We start from the raw sequence: 24,635 nt of genomic DNA, 5'->3' as shown, positions 1-24,635 counted from the left end.
CACTCCTGCTGGTACTTTTGAATGGTTATTTATGATCTACAGGTGGACACTCCTGCTGTTACTTTTGAATGGTACTTTATGATCTACAGGTGGACACTCCTGCTGTTACTTTTGAATGGTACTTTATGATCTACAGGTGGACACTCCTGCTGTTACTTTTGCATGGTACTCAGTGATCAACAGGTGGACAGTGCTGCTGTTACTTTTAATGCTAATTTATGATCTACAGGTAGTCACTCCTGCTGTTACTTTTGAATGGTACTTTATGATCTACAGATGTACTCTCCTGCTGTTACTTGTGAATGGTACTTTACGATCTACTCAAGGACACTCCTGCTGTTACTTTTTAATGGTACTTTATGATCTACAGGTGGACACTCCTGATGTTACTTTTGAATGGTACTTTATGGTCTACAGGTGGACACTCCTGCTGTTACTTTTGAATGGTACTTTATGATCTACAGGTGGACACTCCTGATGTTACTTTTGAATGGTACTTTATGATCTACAGGTGGACACTCCTGATGTTACTTTTGAATGGTACTTTATGGTCTACAGGTGGACACTCCTGTGGTTACTTTTGAATGGTACTTTACGATCTACTCACGGACACTCCTGCTGTTACTTTTTAATGGTACTTTATGATCTACAGGTGGACACTCCTGATGTTACTTTTGAATGGTACTCAGTGATCTACAGGTGGACACTCCTGATGTTACTTTTGAATGGTACTTTATGATCTACAGGTGGACACTCCTGATGTTACTTTTGAATGGTACTTTATGGTCTACAGGTGGACACTCCTGTGGTTACTTTTGAATTGTACTTTATGATCGACTGGTGGACACTCCTGATGTTACTTTTGGATGGTACTTTATGATCTACTCAGGAACACTCCTGCGGTTACTTTTGAATGGTACTTTATGGTCTACAGGTGGACACTCCTGTGGTTACTTTTGAATTGTACTTTATGATCGACTGGTGGACACTCCTGATGTTACTTTTGGATGGTACTTTATGATCTACTCAGGAACACTCCTGCGGTTACTTTTGAATGATACTTTATGATCTACTCAGGGACACTCCTGCTGTTACTTTTGAATGGTACTTTATGATCGACAGGTGGACACTCCTGCGGTTACTTTTGAATGATACTTTATGATCTACTCAGGGACACTCCTGCTGTTACTTTTGAATGGTACTTTATGATCGACAGGTGGACACTCCTGCTGCTACTTTTGAATGATACTTTATGATCTACTCAGGGACACTCCTGCTGTTACTTTTGAATGGTACTTTATGGTCTACAGGTGATTTTCTCTTGTGGTTAGTCAGACATTGAGGAACTATGCATGATATTGTGTCTAGGCGTAGTGCCCACAAGGAAGAGGAAGACCAGAGGCTAATCCATCATTTATCCAGGCCTGATGGTACCCCGTCTGTGACTTTACTGCACAGTAGAAATGTCAGCTCAGTAAGCCCCAGTAGATAAGGTACTGAAACTAGTGTGGACTTGTGATATGGTGGTGAAGTTGGTGAAGTGTGACATTAAATCTCCTTTTCACATTGTGCAAATGCACCATGCTAATTTTTGTCCTACTTGGAATGCAATTGGGTTGTGTAATATTTGGTTACAAAGTTCTGTCAATGGGCAGTGCATTATCTTGTTCAATGTTTGATTGTTCAGTACTTATTTACATTTTGACTTTTGGGTGAAGGCAGGTTGGAATAGGGTGACTTGTTACTTGGATGATTTTTTAAAACATGTGTATGGAAAGACTTTGGAAGATTTCAGGAAGTTTGGTGTCCCGTTGATAGCGGAGAAGACAGAGAAGCCGAATATGACAATGACCTTTTGGATTTCAACATGGACGCAATGTTGATGCAGGTACGGTTCTCACAGAAAAATGTTGAGGAGATTGTGGTCATTTTTAAATAAGAAGTTGAGGCTCAGAAGTTAATGTTGAGGTAAGTACAGTTTTTTTAGGCTATTTGAATTGTGCATATGGAGAGGTGAGAGCAGAGAGGACATTCTGTAGATGGCTGGGGTTTGCCATGTCAGTTGCAGTGTTGTCTCATTGCAGATTACAGGTTTTGGTGGCAGTAGGAGCGGGGTTGCAAGTTTAGTTCTGTTTCTTGGGGCATTTTGAAGGTGTGACAATACGGTCATTCGAGAAGTTGTGGAGGAGACAGATTAATCAGATTTGGAAGGTGCGTATGGTTTTGGTCGGCTTCGGGATGGGAGATGATGTTCATAGTAATGGCCAGAGCATTGGTTAAGACAAGGTAGGACCATTGCATTTTTGGGGATTTTTCTCATTGGCGGTGGTGGTTTTGTGTGTACAGAATTGGCAAACAGAAAAATTACATTTATTGTTGCAAATCAAAAAGCATGAGCATTGGTTAATGGACAGTAGGCAAAGGACGTAAGGGTTTTAAAACTGTTGCGAAGATTTATGATGGGGTGTTTACTGCACAATATTGTGTTTATAGCCAGACCCAGGCCAGGTTCGGAGAATAACAATGGAGATGCTTTGTCTCGTTCACAGTGACAGAGGTTCCAAAAACTGGCTCCAGGGGCGGTGGCGTAGAAGACAGTGATTCAGAGAGAATTCCCAGTATTAGGAATTGAGAAAGATTGAACTGGTCAAATTAGCTTTAGCAACATCTACCAAAAGAGATTATGAGCAGACATGGAAGGAATATATCACTTGGAGCATGAGCAGAAGGGAGATAGCTAATGTTGGGTTGCAGGAGACAAGAGATAATATGGTGCAGTTTGGTTGGGCTGGGGTGAGCTTTCACTGGTTGTTTTTGTGAAGAAGTTGGCAGGGATTTAATTTATCAGTAAGATGTTTTGGGGATGTGATCCCATTGTTGGGGAGTTGTCAAGTGTAAACTAGCTGAATGGACAAGGGAGAAAGGGTGGGTTGGGGAAGTGGGCTAACTGGTTGCGTTTGACATGTTGAGGGACATGATAAGGATTTTGCTGGTGTTTTGTTATTTGGTGCTTGAGGTGAATTTGTGGCATTATGTCTGGTGTTGGTGTTCTCTGGGGTCCTTATGATTTCAGAATTGTTAGATTGTAGAAATAAGGAGGGTATTATAAGAGGAGACATAAAGGTCAAGGAATGGGATTTAGGCATTATGGTTTAGACAACAAAAATCTGATCAGAAGGGAAAAGATGTTGGATGGTTTTGAAAGAGGTGCTGCTGTATAACATTTCCTGCTAGGAGTGTGGAGGCCATGTGGAACAAATATTGCTGTGGTCACTGTGGAGAGTTTCTATCATGAACGTGGAAGCAGGCTGAAGCGTCACACTTACTAGGAGTATTGAGGGCAGCATTACGAGCGTTGTGTTTGCACTCTGAGGATTACCTGACACATCTTTCAGAACTGGGATGGCTACAAAAAAGGATAAATTGTTTCTCTAGAGATTACATCATGTGGACAAGTTGATGCAAATAGTCTTGTGAGCTGTACATTAGGATGTCTATTGCATTTTGTTAGTGGTTTGCATCTAGTTAACAATACTTGTTTGTTTTGCAGGTTTTGTTTCGGGCTGTAGGTAATCAAACACAATATGGATGAGATTAGTTAAAGCATTCCACCTGTCACATTTTTTTGGTTAAATATTTTTTTATTTAAGGAATCAATAAACAATAATACAATAAAAACAACAACGCAAAGAAAAAGAGCAGTCATCAAAATAAGTCTATCGTATAGATTAAACATCTCAGGCATACAATCACTAAATCCAAAAAAACAATACAGATAGGGATATGTCCCCGCATTAATATTAAACCCTCAAAATGTTTCATTATAAACATTGAATGGGGAGTCATTTGTGAAGGGGGTACACAAGAACCCTCTGCTTTCGCTCCAGGGGCCCCATATTTTAGTCCATTTGCCTGGGCATCCCCTGCTTACGTATATCACCTTCTCAGTCTTAATGCACCAGTCCATGTCGTTGGCCCATTCCGTGTGTCGTGGAATCACTATCCCGGTCCATGTCCTGGCTATATTGCGCTTTGCGATGGTGCAACCCAAAGAAACCCATAGTTGTTCGGTATGGTTAAGATCGGTGGCATCCCAAATGTTTAAGAGACAGAGTCGAGGGGAGGGTTCAATTGAGTTCAGACATATTCTGGACATATTAGACATCACCACGCCCAAACAGTGTTGAATAAGAGGACAGTCCCACCACTGGTGCAAAAAAGTACCCAAGGAGCATCAGCCACGGGGACAAAGTGGGGAGATCGCCAGACCCATTTTAACAAGTGCTATGTTGGTGTAATAAGCCCTGTGAAGTAGTTTAAGCTGTATCAACCTAAAGCGGGACCAGATTGCCACCTACCTAGGGGCAATCTGGATCAGATATTGACTAACTCCTGAGGCGGAAAGCCGGAGGCAATTACTTTTGTGTTAGTTCTTAACCTCTAGGCACTTACCCCCTTCTTCCCTCAGTTCCCCTCACCGCTCTTACCCGCACAGCCGATTAGGCGCTGCAGCGGGTTACGGGGAGAATCGCCGCCATCTCGGGGGAAGCCCTGGGTGACGTTGCTGACGCTAGGCCACGCCCTCTCTTCATCAGGTTAAGAGGATGTCCCTTCCCCGGCCGCGCAGCCGGCGCGACGGCGGCGCTCCAAAGGCAAGCCCGTCTGCGCCCGTCCGCGCCAGACCGGGACTCAGGGCCCCTCACTATGCTACTTTCCTTAATTATTCTACTGCACAACTGCTAGCATGCAACGGCGAATGGCCTATCAGTAATTCCATCTTAGCTCGCCTTAACACTCTTGACATTTCTCGCCAACCCACACGTTGGGTTTACAAACCTCTGCGCCGCCTCCTACCAGCCCAGTGCAAGTCCTCCCCCGCGGCTACTGCTTACCTCCTCAACACCCGCTCAGCGGTCAAACACCAAATAGAGCTCTTTGACCTCTTGGACACTATTAAGCCCGATCTTTTGTTCCCGACCGAAACCTGGTTTACTCCTGATTCTTTACCGGACGTCCTTGCTGCCCTTCCCGACTCGTACTATGTTCTTCGAGCCGATCGTCCGGAGGGGAAGGCCGGCGGTGGAGTGGCGATGATAGTCCACTCCAACCTCCAGTTCCAACTTCTCCCCCACCCGCCATTGCAGTAGTCGACTGTCTGGTTGTCCGCTCTACTAACCTTACGATCCCTCTTACCTGTGCGCTTTTTACCGGCCCCCCCAGGCAATGCCCCATTTTATCCCTGTCATACAGGAACTGCTAGCCACCCTTGTGGTCAATAATTCCTATTGGGAGATTTCAATTTCTGGCCTGGTGATCTTCGTGAGGACCCCATGTCGAAAGACTTTAATGACACCCTCCACTGTATTAATTTTACCTCTCACATCTCTCTCCCTACCCACATTCATGGCCACACCCTCGACCAAGTTTGGTTCGCCAATCAGCCCATCTCCACCCCTACGGTTCTCCCCTGTGCCTGGTCGGACCACTCCTTGATCTCTTTCTCTCTCGACCTGGGGGCGGCCAATATTCCCTCCCTTCCCAAAAACACCTGGGCCCAAAACTGGAACCGAGTGGATCTGCCTGCTCTCTGTCGCTCTCTAGCTTCCTCATCTCCTGTTTTGGCTGACAGCTCTCCTAATTCTCAGGTGGCCGCCATTAACAGTTGGCTGCATGCTGCTTGTGACCAAGTTGCCCCCCTTAGACGGATCAGAACATGTCGCTCTCATGATGCCAACAGATGGTTCAACATCAATCTTAAAACACAGAAACTTGCGCTCAGGCAGGCTGAACGCCACTGGAGGCGTAGGTACTGTCCTGATCTTAAGGCTCAATACTCGGCCCTCCTTCGTGCTTATAAAAAAGCTATACTCTCAGCCAAATCTGAATATTTCGCCCAGAAGATTCAGCAGGCGGTCAATAAACCCAAAGAGATCTTTACGATCGTACATGAGCTTGCAGCTTCTGATAGAGTCGCCCTTAAGCCCATTCCCTCCCAATCCCTATGCAATGCCCTCAACGACTACTTCATTGAGAAGATTGCCACGATTAAGCGCACCATTCCCCGGCCTCCCCCTTCCTTCTCCTGTCCCTCACTGCCGCCGACCCTTCCTACCCTTGACCACTTCCCCTTGATTTCCAAGGAGGCCTTCCTGGCTCTGCTGGGGAAAGTCAAGACGGGCTCTCCCACTGACCTTTGCCCTGCCTATATTTTGAGGGAGATTTTCTCCAGCTGCCCGGAATTCCCCTTTACTCTTCTTAACTCTTCCATTACTCAGGGAACTGTTCCAGACCTGTTTAAAGTTGCCACGGTTATCCCCATTCTCAAAAAATTGGGCGCTGACCCCTCTCTTCTGTCGAACTTTAGACCCATTTCTTTGCTCCCACTCCTGGGCAAAATCCTGGAGAGCTTTACCACTTCCTGTCTTTCCACCTTTATCGAAGCTAATCACCTCCTGGCCGCTAACCAGGCCGGTTTCCGCCCTGCTCACTCCACGGAGTCCGTTGTTCTCTCCGTGGTGGATGAGCTCAGGAGGAGTGCCGACATCAATTCTCCTCAGGCCCTGGTCCTCCTTGATCTGTCCGCCGCCTTGGACACGGTCGACCATTCCATCCTCCTTGACTGTGTCGGGGGCGCCGGCGTTCGGGGATCAGCTCTAGCCTGGCTTACCTCCTTTTTGGCGGACCGCACCCAGGCCCTTAGACTGGAGGGTTTTTCCGCCCCCACTTGTCCAGTCTCCTGCGGGGTGCCCCAGGGCTCATCTCTCTCGTCTCTCTCCCCCCTCCTTTTTAACCTCTATATACACCCCCTTATTGCTGCTCTGCCGGAAATGGAGGTCACAGTGTACAATTAAGCTGATGACCTTCAGCTCATTTTTAACCTTTCCTCCTCTCCTGATTCTATTCTCAAGTTCCGTTCCACCCTGACATTCATCTACGACTGGATGAACCTCAATCAATTAAAACTGAACCCTGATAAGACGGAGTTGGTCCTGATCGGTGGCCCCTCTAACTCTTGGACTCCTGCCTTCTGGCCCCCTGCCCTTGGCTCCTCCCCTTTACCCTCCGCCTCTGTGAAAACCCTGGGTATTAAAGTCAGTCAAGACCTCTCTATGTGTCCCCAGATCAGCTCAGTAGTCTCAACTTGCTTCCTGACCCTCAGAATCATCCGCAAATTTTCCCGTCTCTTCTCTGCTGAAGCCCTCAAACTTATCATCTTGGCCATGATTTTATCTCGCCTGGACTATGGCAACGGCCTGTATGTTGGTATTCCCGCATACGAGCGCCGTCGCTTGCAGCTTATCCAAAACCAGGCAGCCCGCCTCAGTTACAGACTTCCGAAATTCCATCACACCTCTTCCCTGCTTAGGGCCCTTCACTGGCTTCCCATCTTGGAACGCTCCCTTTTCCAGATGGGCTGACTGATCTTTTTGTCATTGGCCGGTACGGCTCTTGACTTCATTAGCTCAAAGATCAGGGCCTATGTCCCTAGCAGGAGCCTTTGCTCCTCTACCCAGCTCCTCCTTAGCGTACCTCACTACCGCAGGAAAAAACTTGGCGGTTCTAGCTTTTCTACCCTTGCCCCCCTCTTCTGGAACGCACTTCCCTTCACCATTAGATCCATTTCCATCTACATGGACTTTCGTAAAGCTCTCAAAACCCACCTCTTCACTCTAGCTTACCCACTGTAGTTCCTCCCCTGCTACCCTCAGGTTAGTTTTTTCTTCAGCGCCAAGAAACCATTTGGTAGTAGAGCGCTTTACAAAACCCTTCAACTTCCTTCAACTTCAACTTCATGCTAGGGCCTCCCTTCAGTCGTCATCAGGCATATCCCCCATGTCGTCTGACCACTTTGTCTGGAGTTTGTCGAGAGGCCCTGGTAAATTGTTAGGTATCTTGCGGTAGGTTAAGGAGATGGCTTCATCTGGGAGGTAGTCGTCAAGAAGCCTGTCTTCTAGGAGTGAGGAGTGGGGCAAGTCGGAACCCCTGGGGATGGCATTATTTAATGCACTACGCAACTTAAGATACAGGAACATTTCCCCCTCGTGTAACTGGCATTCCGCTTTCAGATCATTGAAAGGAACCACTACCCCCTTAGTCCACATATCTCCCACTGCAGAAAGACCAATCAGGAGCCATTTATCAAACCCGGGTTGACTTGATAGCATACCCAGGAGACAAGACTCCAACAGTGGAGTAACTCGCATTATTTTGCCCTTCCAGCCCAGCGTGGCCGTCGTGGTGTGCCAAATCGAGATTGTGGTAGAGGTAGGGGTAAAGGTGAGCAGCTGTTTAGGTCCCCCAAAGGTCGCCTTCATATAATTGCCTGCCATCATAGTGTATCTTTCCATTCTGTATGCTGGGTCTGCTATGGGCTGGTGAGCCCAGTGATTAAGGACCACCAATTGGGAGGCCCAATATTATAGTTTGATTGCAGGGAGAGCAATACCCCCATCATACCAACTGCGTGTAAGTTTTGTTAGGGCAATAAGGGTGTGCCTCCATTCCACAATAGTGGACAGACCTCGGAATCAATCGTTTGGAAATATTTAATCGGGATGGGATAAGATGCGTTCTGCATGACATATAAGAAGCGCAGGAGTGCCATCATTTTGAAGTGGGCAGCTCTGCCCAATAAAGTGAGGGGTAGCATCTTCCAGTGCTGCACATCAGCCCGGAAATGGAGTACCGGTGGGAGGAGGTTTCTCTGGTAGAAGACATCCGCATCTTTCGTGACATAAATGCCCAGGTAGCAAAAGCCGTCCGTGACTATGCAAGCATTGCAGCCCAGAGAGAGTCACTGGGGCTCCCCACTAAGGACATAGATCAATGACGTGTCCCAATTGATGGTGTAGCCCGAGTATTTAAAAAAAAGTGTGAGAATGTGGAGTACCGCGTGGAGGGAAGCTCGGGGTTTGGCCAAATGTAAGAGAATGTCGTTAGCGTAGAGGGAGATTCTGTCTGACCAATCAGGAGTCGAATACAGGCCACGGATAGAAGGGTCCCACCGATCACATTTTTTAATACTTCAGTGTGACGCCCTGAGTGGGACTGGTTTTTACAGACATGGGTCCCATGCACACTGTGCCACTGAAACCAAGCTATAACCAAATGATGAGCCCCTAATAAGTGTGACATCTACCTTGGGTTGCAGTTTAGGGAGGACCTGGCCTGGTAGCTCAAGCTGGACTGTTGCTAGTGGAACTGAGTCAAGACTGACTGGCACATGGCTAGGTGCAAACGGAGGCAGCATTGTTTGCAAAATAACAGTGGACTGGGATGTGACCTTGAATAATTACCAGTGTCTGAGATGAACACAAACATTCCATTACTTACTTTTTGTATACTTCAGTGCGACGCCCTAAGTGTGACAGGTATGCCCAGACGTGGGTCCCGTGTACCTGTCCTGGGTTGCTGGTGTTCTGGTTCAGGGTGGACCTAAACCTAGCATTTCGGGCTGGATGGTTCCTAGGGTCAAAACTGATTTGCATATGGCTGGGTCTGAACGGAAGAGCCATGGTGTGCAAATAATGATGGGCTGGGATGCAGGTCAGAGTAATTACCAGTGGTTGAGATTGATTCAAGCATTCCATCTGCCACTTGTTTTGTATACTTCAGTGTGATGCTCTAAGTTGGACAAGTATGCCCAGACATGGGCCCCGTGCTCACTGTGCCACTGGAGCCAATCTATACCGGATGGATGAGCCCGAACAAGGGTGAAACCGGTCTTGGGTTACTTGTGTTCCAGTACAGGGAGGATGTGGCCTGGCAATTCGGACTGGACTGTCCCCATTTGAGCAGAGTCGAGAGTGATTTGCATATATATAGCTTCATCCAAACTGAGGTGGCATGGTGTGCAAAATAACGATGGACTGGGAGGCGGCCCGAGTAATTGCCGCCGGCTGGGAATAATTCAAGCATTCCATCCATCACTTTTTTGTAGACTTCTGACCTGTTAGTTGTGCATCAAGGGGAGAACATTGTGTGCAGTTCTCTGATATGGTGCTGCTGAAGACAGTGAAGACAGACTTGCTGCGACTGAAAAGGCTGTTTGCACTTGGCAGGCGCCCCCATCGTATGGAAGGAATCTATTGCAAGGAGAGTATAGAAGGGGCTACTAAGCATAAATCTCTGGAGAGAGAGAGAGAGAGATACATAGAAAGAGAGATAGAGAGAGAGGGAAGAGAGAGAGAGGGCAAGAGGGAGAGGAGAGAGGGAGAGAGAGGGAGAGAGAGAGAGAGAGAGAGAGAGAGAGAGGGAAAGGAGAGAGGGAGAGAGAGAGAGAGAGAGAGAGAGAGAGAGAAAGAGAGAGAGAGAGAGAGAGAGAGAGAGAGAGAAAGACTTAACAGAAAAGTTAGAGTGCTTCGTAAGCATCATGACACCTGAGTTAGACTGCACCAGGACATGGGGCGGGGGAGCGCTCATTGTTCCGGACGGATGAGGTCCACTTCTCCTTCATTGGAAATGAACATCATTTATTGGAACTGGGGGGGAAAGTGGTGAGCAGCTTGGTGAAACTTGAGGTGTTAGTGATGTTGGGGTGAATGTAGGTAACAGGGTGCTTTGGGTGAGGACAAAAAAACCTTATTGGGTTTTCCTGGTTGGCAGTACAGCTATGTGGAGTCACTTCTTGAAGTTGGGGGCGGGTGCAAGGATTATTATTGTATTTTTGGGGTAGAATTCTTTTTGTCATTTTATTGGAGTCACTCTTTTACATTGTAGACCTGTCCTAATAAAGAGGCCTTTTCTAAGATATATCTATTTTGCGCATTTGCACGCACAATGCCACTTCATTCACTTTTTTGCACTTATTATCAGCACAATAAGGACAAATCAGATGAGAAGGGTATTGTACTTTAATTTATGACAATTCCAATGGATTATATATAGTATGTTTAACATTATGCACACATTGAATTGCAAATGTTTGGGAAAAAGGCTGGGCCATGTGCAATGCACTAAATTAAGTATTTGTACAGGTACAGTTACCAGCAGAACGTAGACTAAATCTGTTGTCTGTATCTATGAATTGCACAGCTCTTGTCACTTTAAAATATCTGATCCTATAGCACAGCTTTGTCATGTGATCAAGGCCGGTAACAGCTGAAATGCATATCGGCGGGCAATCCACAGTAAAGAAAAATATATGCACATCAATTGTGGTCCGTGTTAGTTAATTCTCAGGAGGTGCAAGCAACGAAGATTGCGACCAAGGCGGCTGTGACCGCCGAAACGCGTCAAATCGTATGGAATAAAGAACTATCCTTGTAAATCATCCCACAGAGTCGGTGCCTGCTTTTGCATGTTGGTAAACAGGATTGGCTGAATATATATATATATATGTATATATATATATATATATGTGAGAGCAAAGCCTTTGAGCATTTGAAGAGGGCTACTCACACGCTGTCTGCCATCCGGCCTCATTGCCCTGCAGCACCCATTAACAGCCTTCATAATGTGTAAACCAAGTTCGACGCGTTTCAGGGCCAACGCCCCTTCCTCATGAACTGCGCATAAAGGGAAATGACAAGCTCACCGCACCTTACTTTTCCGACCTTTATTGAGGGAAAAACACCCTACAATGGGCGTGGCAACTGTTGAAATACCCAGCAGCATGCTGGTTAATGCAGTCCTTGGTGCAATGAGTCCAGTGTTTTGCCCTGAGTGGGCTCAGTCCCCTTTACTGGTTGTTTGCGTTTGTAATCCTTGAGTAGGAAAGAAGGTGGCTATTGCGTGCTGAATTTCCAGTGACAACGTGTACTTCAAATGAAAGGGAGACAGTTCCGTTTCTGAAGCGCCTTCATGCTCCCGCTGCTCTTAGTTGGAAGCAGAAGTGGTGCCCCTCCTCCACGGCCAAAGGTAGCCGTGTAAGTATGTGTGAGAGCAAAGCCTTTGAGCATTTGAAGAGGGCTACTCACACGCTGTCTGCCATCCGGCCTCATTGCCCTGCAGCACCCATTAACAGCCTTCATAATGTGTAAACCAAGTTCGACGCGTTTCAGGGCCAACGCCCCTTCCTCATGAACTGCGCATAAAGGGAAATGACAAGCTCACCGCACCTTACTTTTCCGACCTTTATTGAGGGAAAAACACCCTACAATGGGCGTGGCAACTGTTGAAATACCCAGCAGCATGCTGGTTAATGCAGTCCTTGGTGCAATGAGTCCAGTGTTTTGCCCTGAGTGGGCTCAGTCCCCTTTACTGGTTGTTTGCGTTTGTAATCCTTGAGTAGGAAAGAAGGTGGCTATTGCGTGCTGAATTTCCAGTGACAACGTGTACTTCAAATGAAAGGGAGACAGTTCCGTTTCTGAAGCGCCTTCATGCTCCCGCTGCTCTTAGTTGGAAGCAGAAGTGGTGCCCCTCCTCCACGGCCAAAGGTAGCCGTGTAAGTATGTGTGAGAGCAAAGCCTTTGAGCATTTGAAGAGGGCTACTCACACGCTGTCTGCCATCCGGCCTCATTGCCCTGCAGCACCCATTAACAGCCTTCATAATGTGTAAACCAAGTTCGACGCGTTTCAGGGCCAACGCCCCTTCCTCATGAACTGCGCATAAAGGGAAATGACAAGCTCACCGCACCTTACTTTTCCGACCTTTATTGAGGGAAAAACACCCTACAATGGGCGTGGCAACTGTTGAAATACCCAGCAGCATGCTGGTTAATGCAGTCCTTGGTGCAATGAGTCCAGTGTTTTGCCCTGAGTGGGCTCAGTCCCCTTTACTGGTTGTTTGCGTTTGTAATCCTTGAGTAGGAAAGAAGGTGGCTATTGCGTGCTGAATTTCCAGTGACAACGTGTACTTCAAATGAAAGGGAGACAGTTCCGTTTCTGAAGCGCCTTCATGCTCCCGCTGCTCTTAGTTGGAAGCAGAAGTGGTGCCCCTCCTCCACGGCCAAAGGTAGCCGTGTAAGTATGTGTGAGAGCAAAGCCTTTGAGCATTTGAAGAGGGCTACTCACACGCTGTCTGCCATCCGGCCTCATTGCCCTGCAGCACCCATTAACAGCCTTCATAATGTGTAAACCAAGTTCGACGCGTTTCAGGGCCAACGCCCCTTCCTCATGAACTGCGCATAAAGGGAAATGACAAGCTCACCGCACCTTACTTTTCCGACCTTTATTGAGGGAAAAACACCCTACAATGGGCGTGGCAACTGTTGAAATACCCAGCAGCATGCTGGTTAATGCAGTCCTTGGTGCAATGAGTCCAGTGTTTTGCCCTGAGTGGGCTCAGTCCCCTTTACTGGTTGTTTGCGTTTGTAATCCTTGAGTAGGAAAGAAGGTGGCTATTGCGTGCTGAATTTCCAGTGACAACGTGTACTTCAAATGAAAGGGAGACAGTTCCGTTTCTGAAGCGCCTTCATGCTCCCGCTGCTCTTAGTTGGAAGCAGAAGTGGTGCCCCTCCTCCACGGCCAAAGGTAGCCGTGTAAGTATGTGTGAGAGCAAAGCCTTTGAGCATTTGAAGAGGGCTACTCACACGCTGTCTGCCATCCGGCCTCATTGCCCTGCAGCACCCATTAACAGCCTTCATAATGTGTAAACCAAGTTCGACGCGTTTCAGGGCCAACGCCCCTTCCTCATGAACTGCGCATAAAGGGAAATGACAAGCTCACCGCACCTTACTTTTCCGACCTTTATTGAGGGAAAAACACCCTACAATGGGCGTGGCAACTGTTGAAATACCCAGCAGCATGCTGGTTAATGCAGTCCTTGGTGCAATGAGTCCAGTGTTTTGCCCTGAGTGGGCTCAGTCCCCTTTACTGGTTGTTTGCGTTTGTAATCCTTGAGTAGGAAAGAAGGTGGCTATTGCGTGCTGAATTTCCAGTGACAACGTGTACTTCAAATGAAAGGGAGACAGTTCCGTTTCTGAAGCGCCTTCATGCTCCCGCTGCTCTTAGTTGGAAGCAGAAGTGGTGCCCCTCCTCCACGGCCAAAGGTAGCCGTGTAAGTATGTGTGAGAGCAAAGCCTTTGAGCATTTGAAGAGGGCTACTCACACGCTGTCTGCCATCCGGCCTCATTGCCCTGCAGCACCCATTAACAGCCTTCATAATGTGTAAACCAAGTTCGACGCGTTTCAGGGCCAACGCCCCTTCCTCATGAACTGCGCATAAAGGGAAATGACAAGCTCACCGCACCTTACTTTTCCGACCTTTATTGAGGGAAAAACACCCTACAATGGGCGTGGCAACTGTTGAAATACCCAGCAGCATGCTGGTTAATGCAGTCCTTGGTGCAATGAGTCCAGTGTTTTGCCCTGAGTGGGCTCAGTCCCCTTTACTGGTTGTTTGCGTTTGTAATCCTTGAGTAGGAAAGAAGGTGGCTATTGCGTGCTGAATTTCCAGTGACAACGTGTACTTCAAATGAAAGGGAGACAGTTCCGTTTCTGAAGCGCCTTCATGCTCCCGCTGCTCTTAGTTGGAAGCAGAAGTGGTGCCCCTCCTCCACGGCCAAAGGTAGCCGTGTAAGTATGTGTGAGAGCAAAGCCTTTGAGCATTTGAAGAGGGCTACTCACACGCTGTCTGCCATCCGGCCTCATTGCCCTGCAGCACCCATTAACAGCCTTCATAATGTGTAAACCAAGTTCGACGCGTTTCAGGGCCAACGCCCCTTCCTCATGAACTGCGCATAAAGGGAAATGACAAGCTCACCGCACCTTACTTTTCCGACCTTTATTGAGGGAAAAACACCCTACAATGGGCGTGGCAACTGTTGAAATACCCAGCAGCATGCTGGTTAATGCAGTCCTTGGTGCAATGAGTCCAGTGTTTTGCCCTGAGTGGGCTCAGTCCCCTTTACTGGTTGTTTGCGTTTGTAATCCTTGAGTAGGAAAGAAGGTGGCTATTGCGTGCTGAATTTCCAGTGACAACGTGTACTTCAAATGAAAGGGAGACAGTTCCGTTTCTGAAGCGCCTTCATGCTCCCGCTGCTCTTAGTTGGAAGCAGAAGTGGTGCCCCTCCTCCACGGCCAAAGGTAGCCGTGTAAGTATGTGTGAGAGCAAAGCCTTTGAGCATTTGAAGAGGGCTACTCACACGCTGTCTGCCATCCGGCCTCATTGCCCTGCAGCACCCATTAACAGCCTTCATAATGTGTAAACCAAGTTCGACGCGTTTCAGGGCCAACGCCCCTTCCTCATGAACTGCGCATAAAGGGAAATGACAAGCTCACCGCACCTTACTTTTCCGACCTTTATTGAGGGAAAAACACCCTACAATGGGCGTGGCAACTGTTGAAATACCCAGCAGCATGCTGGTTAATGCAGTCCTTGGTGCAATGAGTCCAGTGTTTTGCCCTGAGTGGGCTCAGTCCCCTTTACTGGTTGTTTGCGTTTGTAATCCTTGAGTAGGAAAGAAGGTGGCTATTGCGTGCTGAATTTCCAGTGACAACGTGTACTTCAAATGAAAGGGAGACAGTTCCGTTGACAACGTGTACTTCAAATGAAAGGGAGACAGTTCCGTTTCTGAAGCGCCTTCATGCTCCCGCTGCTCTTAGTTGGAAGCAGAAGTGGTGCCCCTCCTCCACGGGCAAACGCAAACAACCAGTAAAGGGGACTGAGCCCACTCAGGGCAAAACACTGGACTCATTGCACCAAGGACTGCATTAACCAGCATGCTGCTGGGTATTTCAACAGTTGCCACGCCCATTGTAGGGTGTTTTTCCCTCAATAAAGGTCGGAAAAGTAAGGTGCGGTGAGCTTGTCATTTCCCTTTATGCGCAGTTCATGAGGAAGGGGCGTTGGCCCTGAAACGCGTCGAACTTGGTTTACACATTATGAAGGCTGTTAATGGGTGCTGCAGGGCAATGAGGCCGGATGGCAGACAGCGTGTGAGTAGCCCTCTTCAAATGCTCAAAGGCTTTGCTCTCACACATACTTACACGGCTACCTTTGGCCGTGGAGGAGGGGCACCACTTCTGCTTCCAACTAAGAGCAGCGGGAGCATGAAGGCGCTTCAGAAACGGAACTGTCTCCCTTTCATTTGAAGTACACGTTGTCACTGGAAATTCAGCACGCAATAGCCACCTTCTTTCCTACTCAAGGATTACAAACGCAAACAACCAGTAAAGGGGACTGAGCCCACTCAGGGCAAAACACTGGACTCATTGCACCAAGGACTGCATTAACCAGCATGCTGCTGGGTATTTCAACAGTTGCCACGCCCATTGTAGGGTGTTTTTCCCTCAATAAAGGTCGGAAAAGTAAGGTGCGGTGAGCTTGTCATTTCCCTTTATGCGCAGTTCATGAGGAAGGGGCGTTGGCCCTGAAACGCGTCGAACTTGGTTTACACATTATGAAGGCTGTTAATGGGTGCTGCAGGGCAATGAGGCCGGATGGCAGACAGCGTGTGAGTAGCCCTCTTCAAATGCTCAAAGGCTTTGCTCTCACATATATATATATATATATATATATATATATATATATATATATATATATATATATATATATATATATATATATATATATATATATATATATATCCGCAATACCTCGCAGCGCTCCACCACTCAGGTGAAAAACAAGGTATGGACCACTTCTTGTGTAGCATATAATTTATTCGCCCCAACAGCTAGTCATGATGCGTTTCGGCCGTCCCTGCGGCCTTGGTCACATGACAATGCCATATACTCATCCCCTTTTAAAGTTGCAATTGCATCACATGTACAAATGGAGATAGAAAAAATACTTTCTGTTTAAATACATTGATAAGTCTCAAGTATGCTGTCTCATTTATAACCGTATAAATACGTATACATCGAAAAGACAGTTAATCAACTGCTTGAATTGTGAATTTCTTATGTTTCGGGCAAAGACAGTTTCCACCGAAAATCAAGTTTAAACTAATAGCATAAATGCTTATACCATAATCCAACACATAATTCACAAAGACGATAACCATTTGCCATGTCTGTTAATTGTTACACATGCTCACCCTATCGTGCACAAACTATAAATCATAATAAAGAATTCTTTAAAAAAAATCATAACGTTGCTCAGAATTAAACCCTATGTAATAAGGAAAAAGACTGCACAGGAGATACCTTTGTAAGTGTAGTTTGAGTCACTAAACAATATGAACGAGTCATTCTCAGTAGTATACATAAATACTTGTTGTGTCTAACACATAATTGTTTAACTTACATAGGAGGATCCCCTCCCATGATATTACTAAAGTGACCTCGTGCAAAAGTGCAAATCAGCTAAAGTGACTCATGCTTACAAAATTTAATAAAACCACATATAACTTATCAATCTTCAGTTCATAATGGTATAAGTTCAGTTTCATTGTTCAGTGTAACGTCGGATATATTTGGGGGAAGAAAATTTCATAAATTTGATGTTCTATTCAAGGTCATGTTCAAATTAATTTATACAGTACTTCATGTGATTGACAGTATATTTAGTATGTTGCTAAAATATAACACCATGATTTACGGAAATATAGTTAAGTTAAAACACATTAATACAAGTAATACATTTATATAAAAAAAGGATATCGGTGACACAAATAAAACCTAACTATCTAACAGACACCTGGATAAAACCTACCCTGATATCTAAAAAACAGCCAGAGTTGATTATGGGCTACTGCTAATAAATATTTATTCTACACATGTACTATATCTAAAAAACTGTAATAGTTTAAAAGAAATAAATATTTTTAGTACAAAAATTGTGCAAATCTAGCAAGTTAATATCCCAATTATCCTAGTTATACTAAACTCTATTTTAGATGTTTATGTTGCTTAACACTTCCCAACCCATATTCCTATTAGAGACCTCACATATAACTTTACTCGATGGTCGTTTACAAGTATGTGTGGAGGTCTTCTGTGGTGTTCAATCCCCCAGGCCACTTAGAGTCAAATTCCAGGATGTAGTTAGTTTCAGTTTTTCACATGTAGGCCTCCCTATCCCCTCCTCGTTTCGTTGCCGGGATAGATTCATTTACGTAGTATTTTAGACATTGAGGTTTACTGTTGTGACATGCCTCAAAATGCCTCGCAACTGGATAACTTTGATCTTTATTAGTTATAGCACGTAAGTGCTGCAAGATTCTTTTATGAACCGGCAGCTTAGAGCTGCCTACATATTTCAACCGACACTCGCATTCCAGGATGTATATACAATATTCTGTTTGACAAGTCAGGTGTTTTTTGATCTCCCTAGTTGTCTTTGGGATGACTGTGGTATATTTTTTGGTGTTCACACCATATTGACATGCCTTACATGTAAAACATTTGTAGAACCCTTTGCTGATGGGTCGCCAGGGTTCTTTACCGAGGCATTCCTGACTCTTCTTGGTTAGAATTGTGCCCAGACTCATTCCTTTACGGTAGGTTATCGATGGATTGGCGGGCATCAATTCTCCAATGATTGGATCATCCTGTACAAAATGCCAGTTTTGTCTGATTATACTCCTTAGCTCCTTTTCTTGTTTGGAGTATGTCAGTACTAGCCGAACTGGGTTAGTATCTACACTCTGGGTTTGGCTCACTTTTGGGCTGTATTTTAGGAGATCACTTCTAGCTTTCTGTCGTGACTTTCTGATGGCGGTTTCTATTATTCTGGTACCATATCTTCTATCCACAAATCTAGACAAGCTTTCATGTTGCTTCACCTTCATATCCTCATCATTACTGCATATACGGCGGATGCGAAGCATCTCACGGTATGGGATTGATTTAATCAGGTGTTGTGGGTGGGCACTCGTTGCATGTAAAAGAGTGTTACCCGCTGTCAGCTTTCTAAAAAGGGTAGTACTAAGAACATTATTAGCTAAAAAAACCTGCACATCTAAAAATGTCACCGATTCCTTACTGATACTAGAAGTAAAATTTAGATTAAGATCATTCACATTGATTTCCTGTATACATTTTAAAACACTTTCTTCAGTTCCATGCCAAACTATAAAAAGGTCATCAATAAAACGAAGCCATGATATATATATATATTCACTGAAAAAACCATAGGTTTCAGGGACATTATAGTTAGCTGGACATTTCACTCGTACAAAACCATAGAAATTTCACTGTCATAGTTAGTTTAGCTAACTATAACTCACGCCCCCTCAATGCACTGCTCATGATGTCACATATACATCATTCATGGCATGGTCAGTGAGATCACTGATGACATCACTGATGACATCTCAAATGACATCACTGATGACATCATCCAGTGACTGTGTGTTTCCTAAAGTTTAAATATGTTTTATATATATGCCAAGATGTATTGAAGAATGAGTGGGTGTATAAGTGTCTGGATGGAGGATTTATGAGGTGTGTGACTGATTGTATAAGTGACTGATTAAACGTGTCTTACTGAATTCATGGGTTGGTGACTAAACTGTGTGAATATCTGTATCAGTCCGTCTGTTGTTGTGTAAGCTGGCACATGGGATGGTCAGTAGCTACATGACTGTCTATATGGGTTATTGATTGTTTACCTGAGTATTTTTATGGGTGCCTGAGTGGGTTGGAGGTGTGTGACTATGTGCATAGATGTGTGAGTAGTTGATTCACTGGGTGTATGGGTTCAAGAGTGCATGTGGAAACAGCTCTATGAGTGGGTGAGTGTGTGTATGGGTGTGTTGGTGAGTGAGTGGAGGTCTCAGTGGTTCATGTGAGTAACTACATATGTAAAGGCAGTATGTGTGAGTAATGGTGTATATAAATAACTATATGTGAGAGAGAGTGATTGTGAGAGTGACTGTATGGATGAGTGTGTACTTGTATCAGTGATTATATAAGAGAGTAAGTATGTGTTACTATATTAATTAGTGAGGTGGTGTGTGTATAACTGTATAGGTGAGTAAATGGGAGTGTGATTGATTCTTTATATGACTGACTAGGTGTGTAAGTAACTCCATGGATGATTGGTGGTATGCGAGTGTCTGAATAGGTGAATGAGTGCATATGATAGTATTGTATTGATGTGTGACTGCATGTATAAGTGATTGTATGGGTGAATGAGTGGATGTGTGTGTAGACCTAGGAATCAGTGAGTGCGTATGTAGTAACTGTATTGGTGTCTTGATGGTTTCAAAAATGGTAGTCTGTATATTACAGTGGGTGTATCAAAGGTTATATTAGACTGTGAGGAGGGGCATCAGATTCTCATGTAGATGATGTCATTAGTGATGTCATCAGTGATGTCATTTGAGATGTCATCCGTGATGTCACTGACCATGCCATCAATGATGTAATATGTGACATCATGAGCAGTGCATTGCGGGGGCGCAAGTTATAGTTAGCTGAACTAACTATAACGGTGGAATTTCTTTGGTTTTGTACGAGAGAAATGTCCAGCTAACTATAACATCCCTGAAACCTATATTTTTTTCTGTGAATTTCTAAGGTTTTTCAAATGCTGATTTCTAACTACAATATCACTGAAACCTATATTGTTTTTAAGTACATTTCAAAAAGAAGTGCACACTTTTTGTAGTGAAAAACTAACTGTAACAGTAGCCTGTTATATGTTATAATTTAACAATGTTTAAAACGTAATTATTAGTAATTACCATATAAGTGTGGAAAAAGTATGACGCAGCAGCTATGATACCGGACTTCGAACAACAGCGTTCACAGTTCGATTCCCAGCTCCACTGTGGGCAACACCTTCCTTAATCTTCCCGATGCCCCGAGCACCTGCACACATTTCCGGGGGTACCTGTACGCTTTACAAATGCTGGTATTTTTTTTATTTAAAACCATAGTGATGAGAAATATTAGCACATACTTTTTTTTCTTCTATTCTGAACGATATTTTTGTTATATCTTCTATTTAGAATTACGGCAATTAATAGATGTTTTTAGTTACGAGACAGGAAATGACACGGTTTGCCGGGTAACAGTATTTAAGCTTTCCAACGTATGTACATATTAAGGAACTTATACTTATGAGGAACAAAAGTGAAACCTTGACCGCTTCACATTTTGCAACTTTTCCCAACACGTGCACAAGTTAAACTGGAGCACGTGTCAACTGTAAAACGTGACATCTAAATGGGCGGAGCCGCGTCTTCCTTCCATAGACTACTCAATAACCAAAAAGTATATAAACCACACCAGTTGTTCGATTAGTTTAGCTTTTGCAAGTTATTTACGCGTGTCCATTCTGTGATGCAGGTTCCCTTTTCTAGCGTCAGATTCTTCTTTTGCGACAACAAAACATATTACGGAGTTGTAAGTTGTTTGATCATGGCATAGTAGATATTTATAATACATAGCTATTTGTGAATATTTAAAGATTTGTATTACAAAAAAAAGTGTTATTGGTTGTTTTTGCCATTTATATCTAACGTCAGCGGCTTGTATTGAGAAACACCCAGAATAGAGGAAACACTGTTCCTTTTCTGGCTTCTTTGAAGTTATATACTGTGACTATGTACATTGTAATAATCAGAGTATAGCAAACTTCAGAGGTGTTGGTGACTCAAAGACTAAAGATTAATATGTAACGTGAAAAGCTTCTCCTTCTTACTCTGTTTCCCCCTTTGATCATATACTGTGAATATGTATATTATAAGATTCACAGTCATTATGATCTGAAAGGAGAGTATGAGCCATCGGCGTGGAGCCGAAAAACTTCGTAGTTCCAGAAAAAAAAGCTTTGAACATATTCACCGCTGAAAAATATTTCGTTATTGATCTTGTTTTGTGTTTATGACTTTTTTCCCTTTTCCTTTTTTGTGTGGCATCAGTGAAACTCTCTATATTGTAGTAGAGTATTATATTTTCACACAAGAGGAATTGGAGATTTGTCGCTGCTAGGAGTAAACTATCTGAAATACAGCTTACAGATCTTTATAACTTATTTGATCAGATATTTTTACAGTGAGAATATTTTTTCGAAATTGCAGTTTAAAAAAAGATTGTTTACAAAGACACTTTTTTACTGAATGCCTTTGATAAACCCTATATTTCTTAATTGGTATTTTCATATTTCTCTTTTTCTTTGTTGTGGTTCCTATTCTCGTTCTCCCTATAGACTATATAGGACTAGTATTGTATATATTACTACTTTCCTTAATATTCTTAAAGGAGTACGTGATCTGTTAGCAGAGCAGTGAGAGACCTCTAAGCACTGCGACAAAACTTGCCAGACTTCTATGGAATAGAGAGTGTAAAAAAATGTTTTTTTTGATGTGGCCCTTATTCTTCTTCTCCTGTGGAATACTATAAAGTCACTGTGTCTATTTTAATACTGTGAACTTATATTACTTCAGAGAGGTTAGAGATCTATCTCTGCGACATATTAACAACATTTACTACAGATATTTCCATTGATAACTTACTACCTCATAGTTTGCAACACTGCTAATATTTGATGAAATAGTAGTCCCTAAAAAACTGTATACATAGTGCTTTATTTAATGTTTCGATGAAGCATACATTTCTAGGTAATATGATGTCATTTGTGTTTAACTGTTTTTTACTTGTTATTGTTGTTGTGACCTGAGATGATGTAGTGCGGGAGTGTTTCTTGTAGCACTTCTTTTTTACTTTATCTAAAAGTAACTGATGCCCTCTTATATTAACAAGAATATGGGGCAACACGTTTACAAACTATAGGCGACAAAAAAAAGGAAGGTGTGGCCACGCTTAAGGAATATTTTATGAATTGCATTTTTATTTGTCACCCCTCTGATATATAGAGCTACACTTTCCTAAGAAAGTATATTTTTGATTGCTGAATAATAACTGTTTCAAACCTAGACTTAATTTTTTGCAACGCAACCACACCTACTATTTTGTTGCAAGGAAATAGCACTACCCGTGACAGAAGTAAGCACCGCACTATAACTGTACGTTATAAGTAAACATTGCTCCCGAGAAGTAGCTTCCTCAGAACCTTATTTATTTTAAATGACGACAGCAACAGCACGCTGTTTTTTTCAACCCCCTCCTCCATATTATAATATTTGCTCCAAAGATGTAACACTCCCCATCAGAAAAGTAACCACCACATTATAAGTGAATACTGTTCGTGTGAAGTATCCCACCCGCTGACTTAATAAAAAGAAGACCACAACATACTGTTATTTTCCCAAGTGATTTGTAGGCCCCTAGCAAATTATATAATTGGCCCTTAAAATATATAAAAAACTATTTTTACCTTCGCAGTCCCTGTCCACCACCTTGTGACCACTGTAAAGAGTTAATAGTGTTCCTACCCTCCCCTCTACTACTTTGTTTTCCCTCACTCCTTTGAATTGCGTCACAAAATGGCTGACAACAGTGATCCGTTCCCACCCAATAAGGAGCAAACTTGTTCTCGGAACACTTTAGTCTATAAAATATCCATGGTGTTCTGCAGAAGGGGAGGGAATTGCTGCCATCACTTCTACTTTTAAGGCTGCACAGCCAATAAACATTAAGCTTGGGATGGTCCTGCTTGGAACACATTACCCAATGAGATGTCCCTGATACTCCGCGGAGGGGGAAGGAATAACTGACAACACTTCTACTTTCAATGGTATACAGCCAATCAACATTAAGTTTGGGAAGGTCCTCCTTGGAACACGTCAGCCAATCAGATGTCCCTCCTACTCCGCGGAGGGGAAGGGAATGGCTGGCAACACTTCTACTTTCAATGGTTCGCAGCCAATGAACATTAAGCTCATTATTGGAACACCTCAGCCAATTAAACGTTAATTTTGTTCCATGCACAGGGAGAGAACACGCCCTCCCACATAGTATTAAATTTCCTCTAACAAAGTGACACTATCAATGATAAAAGTGAACACTGCATTATAAGTAAACATTACTCCGCATTATATTAAAGGAAGGATGTAATACGGCGTATTGTTGTTTCCCCATATGATTTCCACAGCCTACTGAACATTACCGCAATACCGCGCATCGTTGTTTTTCGGACGTGATTTCCACGACCTACGCAACATTCACACTACCTGTGTGTGCACCCTACACACTGCTTGTCGCAATACGGCACATTGTTTTCCTGACAGGCTTTCCACAGCCAACGCAATCTTGCCGCAATACCACACACCGTTATTCTGCAGACGTGATTTCCACTGCCAACGCAACATTCAAACTCCCTGCCTCTGCACCATACAGACTACGTAAAGTAACTCCACAGTGTTCCTACTATACCCTCTTATACAATTTTTCTCTTTTTTCCCCCTACTCCTTGCAACTGAGTCACAAAATGGCTGCCAACACTTCCTAGTTTCAACTGTTCACAGCCAATGAGCCGCAAGCTCGTGCTCGTAACCCCTCAGCCAATCAGATTGTCAGAATTCTCATATATCGATATTTGTAAAATTTGATATTTCTTAAAAGCTTCTGAACGGATTTACCCCATTTAAACAAAAGCGTGCTTTCTGGACCAAGTCCTTTCTCCCTGCCAAATTTGGCGTCATTCCGTTTAGCAGTTTGACCTGTCGCCTTGTCTAAAGTTTCCTATGGAAATTGCATGGAAAAAAACATGTTTTGGGACTCCACTTTTTTTTCAGCCCCCCCCTTGACCAATCACCCCCAAACTTCGTAGATAGGAGCTGATCTAAACATAGAAACCTTTGGGAAAATTTTGTAAAGATTCCTCAAACTATGCCAAAGTTATAAGCACATGAAAAAAAAATTCCGATGGAAACGTGATCCTAACTATAACTACCTAC

This window comes from Lissotriton helveticus, chromosome 5_1 (assembly GCF_964261635.1).
Source record: "Lissotriton helveticus chromosome 5_1, aLisHel1.1, whole genome shotgun sequence".
Taxonomy (NCBI): domain Eukaryota; kingdom Metazoa; phylum Chordata; class Amphibia; order Caudata; family Salamandridae; genus Lissotriton; species Lissotriton helveticus.
The sequence above is the reverse complement of the archived record's forward strand: the minus strand, read 5'-3'. Positions refer to the sequence as shown.